The sequence below is a fragment of the Rhinolophus sinicus genome, chromosome 1, assembly GCF_057876585.1.
Source record: "Rhinolophus sinicus isolate RSI-liver-muscle chromosome 1, RSI-T2T, whole genome shotgun sequence".
In the NCBI taxonomy this organism is placed as follows: domain Eukaryota; kingdom Metazoa; phylum Chordata; class Mammalia; order Chiroptera; family Rhinolophidae; genus Rhinolophus; species Rhinolophus sinicus.
This window is the reverse complement of record NC_142501.1, coordinates 37,106,048-37,115,686: the sequence shown is the minus strand read 5'-3', so window position 1 is coordinate 37,115,686 and position 9,639 is coordinate 37,106,048. Positions and strand designations below refer to the sequence as shown.

General features: G+C 38.4%; 1 long non-coding RNA gene across 1 annotated transcript in view; it reads right to left on the bottom strand.

The window, feature by feature from the left end:
- Window positions 1-4,542: 4,542 nt before the first annotated feature.
- LOC141568776 (uncharacterized) overlaps window positions 4,543-9,639 on the bottom strand; it is a 156,485-nt gene continuing 151,388 nt past the window's right edge. The window contains exon 4 of the long non-coding RNA XR_012491965.2: window positions 4,543-4,818. This is a non-coding gene — a long non-coding RNA (uncharacterized LOC141568776). The remainder of the gene's footprint in view (window positions 4,819-9,639) is intronic.

Below are 9,639 nucleotides of genomic sequence, written 5' to 3'. Positions count from 1 at the left end.
AGATAAAACCTCCAGCCTCGCATGAGCCATGCCTTTCTGAGCCTTGCCTTTGCTGGGGGCCTGCTCCAAACCTTTTGGAGTGTACTTTCTCTTCTAACAATGGCCCTTGAGCCACTCTCCACTGCTTGGGTCCGCTTCTAGAAGAAAACGAATAAACTGCTTTTTCACAACTTTACCTCAGTATCTCATTCAATTATTTGCTCGAGAGGCCAAGAACCTGGACATTGCGCTGAGGAGGGCCAACTCTCCAGTAACAATATCACACAGAATTAAGAAGCTTAGGTAATCCAAGCAGGATAAATAAATAAAATTTTTTAAAAAACCCACATACTGTGTTTCCCCAAAAAGAAGACCTAGCCGAACCATCAGCTCTAATGCATCTTTTGGAAAAAAAATTAATATAAGACCCAGTCTGTTTTTAATATAAAATTAATATAAGACCAGGTCTTACATTAAAAGAAGACCATGTCTTATATTATATTAAAATAAGACTGGGTCTCATATTAATTTTTGCTCCAAAAGATGCATTAGAGCTGATGGTCTGGCTAGGTCTTATTTTCAGGGAAACACGGTATATAAACATTATAGTGAAACCATTAAAAACCTAAGAAAAGATAAATTCTTAAAAGCAGCCAGAGCAAAAAAAAAACACATTATTATAAAAAAAGTGACAAAAAGACTTACAGCTGACTTCTCAATAGAAATAATGGAATCTAGAAACAATGAAATTTTATTTTTATAGTGCTACAAGAAAAATTTGGCAGACTAGAATTCTAAAAACTCTCTCACCCCAATGAAATTGCAATAAGGACATTTAAAGACAAACAAAATCTCAGAGTACTCAGCAGCAACAGAAAATGATTCTACATGGAAAAATTGAACTGCAGATATAAATGAAGATCACTAAAAGTGGTAAATTATGTGTGCTAATATAAATGAGTTGGATCTGTACACAATGCCTTATCAAGTTTTAAATTCATAAACATTATTTATCTAGTAGTATCAGGAAGACAATGATGTATGCTCTGATCTCTACAGTAACGAAAAATAGAATGGTGAAAGACTGTATAACCAACTTTTTGATAGAAAAAAACAGAATAATTAAAAAAAATTAAAGGAACATTAGATTACCAGACTAGATAAAATAAAATACATGCTACCACAATATATCTAACCCAAATGGTTTAAATTAAAAGGGTGAATAGATTATCTTGCAAATACAAATAAAAAGAAAGCTACTATAGCATTACCAATAACAGACAAAGAAGACTTACATATAAAAGATAAATATATTTCAAATGATAAAAGAGTTAGTCTGATTGGACACTGTGAGAAGTTTCAAAATCTATACACTAAAAATAACTTCAAATTATATAAAACAATCCAAAAAATGACAGGGCTAAACAGAGAAATACACAAATCCTCCAGCATAATAGAAGGCTTTAATACCCTCCATTCAACTGTTATTATGGGGTGGACGGATGGCTCAACTGGTTAGGGCGCGAGCTCTTCCGCCAGGGATGGTGGGCTCCGCCCCTTGCAACTAACAATGACAACTGGACCTGAAGCTGAGCGGCGCCCTCCACAACTAAGATTGAAGGGATAACAACTTGACTTGGAAAAGTCCCAGAAGTACACACTCTTCCCCCATAAAGTTCTGTTCCCCTTCCCCAATAATAAAAATAAATAAATAAATAAATAATTGTTATTAGAACAAGTTGGAAATAAGTTAGTAAAGTTACAGAAGGTCTGAACAATACAATTAATAAAGATGGCCTAATTGACATTAATAGAGCACTTCCCTCAATAATGATACAATTAACATTCTTTTCTAGTGCCTATAAAATATTTACCAAAATTGACAAGGTGTTCACCATAAAGAAATTATTCGGGCTGGCCCGGTGCTCAGGTGGTTGGAATGCCGTGCTCCTAATGCTGAGGTCGCCTGTTTGATTCCCACATGGGCCAGTGAGTTGCACCTTCTACAGCTAAGAGTGTGAACAACAGCTCTCCCTGGAGCTGAGCTGCCGTGAGCAGCCAGAGGTTGGCGTAAGCTGCCACACGCTGCTGAGTACTGCTGAATACTGCTGAGTGCTGCCGCAGGCTACCATGTGCTGCTGTGAGTGGCCAGCAGCCAGCATGTGCTGCCTTGGGCTGCTGTGTGCTGTGGGCTACCGTGTACTGCCATGAGCGGCTGGTGGCCAGCGTGAGTGACCAGCAGCTGGTGAGAGCTGCCCTGAGCTACTGGGAGCGGCCAACCTACGAATTGTGACCGACTGCCTCAGCCAGGGGAGCGCAAGACCCATAATACCAGCATGGGCCAGGGAGGTGTGTCCTACACAACTAGACTGAGAAACAATGGCTAGAACCAGAGGGTTGGAGGGGGTGTTATGCAGGGACTCTGGTCCCACTCTCCACATAAGAATGCAGGATATGGTGAGGCCAAAAAGGAACACCAACGGAGCCATGGATGGGGGTTCATGCGACTATATTCTTGCTGGCAGCTGAGTTGGAGATACAGGGAGCAAACTTCTGCCAGTACCCCAATAAGGGGTCTTCCTGCACCCCAGTCTCGCTGGCGGCTGGGTGAGAGACAGAAAGTAGGGGACACAGTCTGCCTTCCAGCTCTCTGCCAACCAACCAACACAGCCACAGCAGTTATATCAGTGGCTAATTGGCTAACTGGTTAACAGCTAATGGCCAACCAGTCACAGCTGATGGCCGTCTACTACCCAAGCCAGCACCTTTCCACATGAGGCCAAGAGTCTGGAAACTGCTCTCTGGGACTCTGTCCCCATACTGGGGGAGGCAGAAGAAGGGGTGGGGGAAAGAAATTCGTATTCTATTTTCTGACAATGGAATTAAACTACAAATAAACTACTAACATAACTAGAAAATTCTAACTGTATGATAAATAATATCATAGCTCAATAAGAGTATGAATTCCTCCCTTGATTTTATTTCCTTGTACTTCATATAGCTTTTGCTGTTTCACTTCACAACATTTCCTTTGTGGGTTTTCCTCTCAATTAAAATACCCCTTTGAGGTTCTTCTCTCCTCCTCTCTACCTCTCATCCCCCAAACAGTAGGGGATATGAAAGAGAAGAAAGGACTTTGGGGGCCTCCAGATGTTCCTTGACTTAGATCATGGCAACAGGAAGACTGAGTTCACGCTAGTGTAATCTGCTAAAAATCTGACTAGAGTTATTGAACACTACAAAGAATACCCCAATTCAGGCTATCATCCCATTGTGAGGGCATACTCACTTCCATTTCTGAGCAACAATGCTGTGAAACTTGCTTTTTCACTTTTTCTCAACAAATATCCACCAAGTGTGCAAATGTGTATTTAGAACCAGGTGGCCAAGCTATATTCTAATTGTGAGCATTGTTAGGCATGATCAGAGGAATGAGCCTCAGGAGACCAAAATTGGTCTATTAGAATTTATTTGGCATGTTTGAGCTGCGGGAGGTCAAGCTAGAAAAGACCATAACCTCCCGGAGCAGAACGGGGTATGGAGTTTACAGGAGGGGGTAAACGAGGTTGTTCCCTGTTCAGTGCTTCAGGGGGTTTCTATTGCATTGTCTCTAGCAACCAAGGGTTTCAGGGCATGACCTAAGCCCCCCCCCCCACACACACACACACACTCACCCTGGCCCCCAAGCCTCCCTCCGACTGTCCAAGCCCTCCCAGACTCTCTGATCACAAGCCCCTAGGAGACAAACAAAGTACAAAGCAAGACAGGATAAGATGGTTTCTACATTCTAGGCAGCTTCTCCAGGTCTAAGGCAAACACAAGCTGGCAAGGTACAAAGGTAAGAACACAAGGTACAAACCAAGACAAGACAGCTTTTAAGATAAGAAGGTTCCTGTACCTGGCTTAAATATGGCCTAACAGGCGCTCCCTGTGTAACTGTGATCTGATTGATTCAAGCCAAGGTAGAGGCTCCAGGCACCCCCATGTTGACCAAATAGGTTGTTGTTCATTAATGATTGGTACCATCAGAAGAAATTCTTTTATTCAGTACTTGGGAAGGACAGCCTTTAATAGACAAGAATCCCAGCATCAATGTCAGTGAGTCATCTGCAGTCCTACTAAACAATAAGCTTAGGAAACATAAACCATGTCTAGCCGTAGTTAATGTGTTCCATCCTACAATTATGTCTTTAATTTTTTAATTTCATCGAGTTTTGAATCTCAGTCTGTTCATGGTTTATTTCCACTGGGAGTGTTGGAATTGCCCCTCCTTTTTCAGCAGGGGACTCTCCTGCTGAGTCCCCTGTGGCCCTTCTGATTGCTCCTGCAGTTGAGTTGGCTCAGCAGCAGCTCCTCCCCCAGTCACATAGCCTCACCCTGGCTTGGGGCGGGGGTGCAGGGACCCACGTGCTCCTTAGGCATCCACAGACTAAGGCATCCACAGACTAAGTTCGTCTTCACTTTGATCAATAAAAATCCCCGTGTTTTCTCTCTAAAAATGAAACGCATTAAGAGAATGACATTAAAAACACAAGTTTATTTTGGCACTTATTTGATGTCAGGTGTTAGGGATACAGAGAAGAAAGGTAAATGATGTACCTAAAAGAAGCTTATTGTCCAGTGTTGGCATGGGAGTGGATGAATATTCCGTTATTATAATGGAGGACGTTCAGTCGTGATGATTTAATCCACGGAGCTTGCACGGGATTTCTTTGCATATCTAGAGACTTCAGGTATCATCTTGGTGACTTCAAATTCTTATTTCCATCTCATCTGTCACAGATATGTGCTTCTTTCTGCTCCAAGTTGAGTGTTGAATTTCACCTGATTCCTGTGCTCCTGGAAAAGAGTAAAGCTTAAGGAATATCCCCACCTTTTGTGTTCTAGAAAATGATTGACTGCAAGGAACCACACTTCCCTTCATGACTTAGATAAAGCTCAGGGATGCAAACCCCCCAGCACCCCCTCCCCCATTTACCTATGATAAGGCCAGATACAGTCCAACTAAATCCCATTCTTTGCCCCATAAATGATTATTTTAACTACTCATGCTCTGTGATCAATGGAAGCAAAATGCTTGTTAGTCACTGGTTAAGTTTTTCTCCTCCCCCTCAGACCCCAGAATGTTGACCCACCCTCATATGAGCCAGCACACAGCCCCTTCTGAGAACAGCCTGGTGTGAGGGTCCAACATTCTCAGTCCACTATCTCAACAGGTCACCCTTTCATCCCACTTCCCCACACCTAGTTCCTTCTAGACTTGCTATTTCCTCCCTACAAAAAACAAACAAAGAAACAAACAAACAAAACCCTTTGTGTCTATCCCATAAGACTCTTGCAGCTGTTACTGTCAGAGTTTTTCCTATTGTAAAATTCCCTATCCCCCTACTGCCACAGGCCCTTTCCACCAACCATGTCTTGCCATAATGCTTTTGAGTCTAGTCTCTCCTTACTAAACCAGGATTAGTTCTTTTATTTGGCAATGTAAACACAGAAATGGAATGTAATTTCTTTTCCTTCATTTTCACACTACAAAGCAGTAAACACTTAGTTTTCCTGTATTTTTAGAAGACATAGAGGATCCAATTTGCAGCCACGCAACTAAGTTAGTATGCCAATTATGCTTCTAAAAATCCTCTATGACCTAGATAATTTGGGGCTCCCACTTGGGTGCTCTGCTTTCTCAATTCTCTTCTTATTCTTTCACACCCCAATTCCTTTGCTTTTATTCTGCTGTAGAGAGCTATTATTTTTTGTTGTCACCTTTCATTTCATATCCTCTAGGCTTCCTACCCACCGCAGGTAGAACATTTTTTGATGATAAAAAAGAAGAAAGCCAGTTCTTTCCCTGAAATGAACTATCCATTGGAGATAGACACTAGGTATTTTGACCACCTAGAGAAAGGACTGTTTAGGCATAAAGGAAGGTGCCTAATCTAGGTGGTTCTGGAGCTACTCTGCAACTAACTAGCTTTATGACCTTGTTCAAGTCACTTAACGTCTCTGGGACTGTTAATTTTTATACCGTAAAAGAAGTGTTGAATTTGATGGTTTCAAATATCCCTTCCAATTCTAAAATTCTACACTTCATTGAATCTAAATACAATGAGGGTCCAAAAACTGAAGAAATGCTTTGAATGCTAATGGTCTTGAAAACAAATAAGCAGTCGGAAGGAGAGAAATCTTTATAATAGGCTCACAGACAAGGCAGCATGCAAACGAGCTGTGTTGTACGGTGGAAAGAACATGGGTTTTGGAGAGAGAATGTCTTGGATTCAAAATCTGACACTATTTGTAGTCAGTAAGCAATTTCAGGCAAGTTCATTGATCTCTTTAAACTCCAGTTCTTTAAACTTTTTTTTTTTTTTTCCGGTAAGAAGTCAAGGTAAGAGTAATTTATATCATTTTAGTATAGGTTTGCCATGGTTTTCTGCTTAAATGTCTTCCATGAAATCTTTACCCACTCTCTTTCTTTGTATTAGTATTTACCATTTTTCTGTTTCTCTCTGAGATGCACATACTTTAAAAATATTATTGAAAATACAGGATTGTATTTATTATCTTGCAAATCCATTTTGCTAATTAGAACTTAAACCCCCTTAATGGAAGGGAATATATCTTTTTTTGGTTGTATATTCTCAGTGCGTAGGACAGGGCATGGCACTTGACAATAAACTTTGCAGAATAAATAAGACAATAAAATGATGGATAGATGAATAGATGAAGGACACGGGGGCTTTGCTAATGGGTCTTATGCATCATTTCATACCCATGAATCTTCTTTTTTAACTGCAAGGGCAATTGCTTAAAAATTTAACTTAAAATAACTAAAGGATTTTAATGACCTCAATGGGATTGTTAACTAAATTTTAAACAATGACACTTCATAACTTGTCCCCTGGTCAAACCACATCTCAGGCTGCAGGCATTGATCCTATTAATGTCTCAGAGGTCATTCTTATTGAATTCATTAACTTAATCTGTGTACATAATTCGTTGTACATTCTTTAATCTTTCTTCCTAACTTTGGCAACATCCTCTAATTCTTAACTTTGTGAAAAACTATGAAGAAGTAAGACACAATTTAACCATTTTAGCAAAAACACACACAAAAATCAGAACATTCCCTTAGAAACCATACCTTTATAGCGTTCCATAATATATACATTTTCTTACTTAAAGAAAAATAAATTCTTACTTAAAGAGGAATAAAAGAAGAGGCATATTGGAACTGCCACATTTCCTGGGTATCTCTGTTAAACACATTCTGTCTTTGAGATGTCAGAAAATACTTTCTGGCTTTTTCCCTTCTCTCTTTCATCACTAAGCAAGACAACTTACAAATGGGTTGATCGTGAGAGGAAGTTTACAAATCTTTAGACCTTAATTAATTTTCAACCTCAGTCAGTTTCCAAAATTCACTTGAAAGGAACACTGAGGAAATGAAGTAGAAACGATTTTGATTCTCAAAGATTCTTTTGTCTCTTTCCTGATAGAAAGTGAAGTTATATGTAGGAGGTGGGTAGTGCCATCATAACCTACTTTATTCTGTCTGAATAAGGAAGGTCAATGTATTATCCTATCTGGCAGGAGGAAATTGCATAGATAACTCCTGGAATGACAATAGAGACGTCCTTGACAGCATGTTAAAACAGTGGTAAAATTTCCTTTTTTCCCATGGGAAAAAGAAAAATCAGTATTTAAATGACAGATGAAGGTAAATGATGGACAAAATGCATTATTCTCAAAGTGTCTCCCAGTTTTTCTGAAAGAACTATTATATTCTGAAGACTGAATTCAAATGGTTTTAATAATTATATATCAGTTTATCAATAAGACAGTGGAGCTGTTTGAAGTCACATTTAAAAATGTCTTGTGTGGATAAAAACAGGGTTCTATGAAAAGTATTTCATAGGGTGATCTGTTCATAAATTTCCAACTGGAAAGGTCATGGTGGGTAGTCATGCCCCAGGCCTATAACTTCCTTAGTAAAAGGTTTATCTTTGTCTTAAGTAGGCCCTGTCCACTGTTTCTGTGCATCTAGGTTAACACACCTTTGAAATAAGCCATAACCACCCTCAAGAGAGCACACAATCTTGTTAACTATCCTGTAATCCAATCTCTGCCTTGCTTTCTCCCACCTTCTGTAATCTTTCTTGCATTCTCTTCTGAATTTCAAATGCACAAAAGAAACTGCAAAACTGTTATGCTCTGGAGCATTTGAGATTTGCTCCCTAGCATATGTCATCAGTTTAGCTCAAATAAACTCATAAAAATTCTCTACAGGTTTGGATGTTTCTTACGTCAACACTTGTCGTGTTAGCTTTGTCTCCAAGCACCTAGTCCCAGAAAAACAACTGAGAAAAAGGAAACAAGACAAAAAAAACTCTTTATTTAAATATAGGAATTTTTTCATAGTTTCCAGTTTATGGACATTAATCAGGAATAATAAATTATGGAGTTTTTAAAAATGTTAATGACTTATCTTGGAGAGTTTAGCCAAATAAAAACTGCCTTCATTTGAGCCAATAATCTTTTGGGACGTTTAGGATTTCATTTTTATAATTTGTGGTAATTCTGCAAATTGCCAAAATGACAGCACAACTGGGCTAGTCTAGATTTAGAATAGCATGATTACACCTGATAAATTACCATTTTACTTGTAGTATATCAGAATGCACATAACCCAAAATAGAGATTCAGAATAAAAAAGATTATCAATTTAAGATAGATATCATGATCTTATAATTTAGTAATCCTAAAGAAACAGTATGGGTAAGTGAGCACTAGTTTAAAAAAAGACACACATGTGTATCTTTTTGGTTTTAAAAGTGATGTATTAAAAATGTGGGAAGTATAAAAATAGGAAAAAACTTAAGAAATAGTCACTTTGGAGATTTTACGTCTAGATACCTCTACACTTGACATTTTACAAAATTGAGAATATAATGAATATAATATTTTTATCCTTTTTGGTATAAAATTTTTACCTATTTAAACATGTAAATAATTCTCAGTTTTTGCTTTAAAAATAATGTTACGGTGAACATTTACGTATATAAATCTTTGTTGGTATTTTTTTTCTTCTTTATAGAAATTACAGGTCAAAGTGTTTGAAGTTTTTCTGGCCAAATTTCTTTCCAGAAAAATGTCAAATTTTCATGCCTTCAGTGTCTAGTCCATTTTGTACCATTCCCACATTAAGGCAACTGTACCTCTACTCCAAATCTCTGTTCATTTTGCCTCAGAAAAGACTTCTCTTGTTTCAAAATTAAGGAGTTTAAAGTCTCCATGAAAGGAATAAATGACCATCATTTATGATAAAGGACTTTTCCACACCTAATTTCTAAATCGTGAGTTAAGTAAAACCCCGCACTTCTGCCTAGAAAATTCTTAAAGACAGAAATAACATAGTAAAATGGACAGAATAGAGTATCCACATACTAGGATTTAATGTCCAGCTTTACTATGAGCTGTATATATATATTACTTGGGGGCATATGTGACAGTCTTTACATCTATAAAATGAAGTTATTGGACTAGATGTTCTTACACTTTTTAACAGTTTCAAAAAAACTTTTATAAATCACCTTCTTGAAGTCCTCTGTGATCACCTCAGTCAGAATTAAACCCTCCCTCTTCTTACCAATACTGATAACT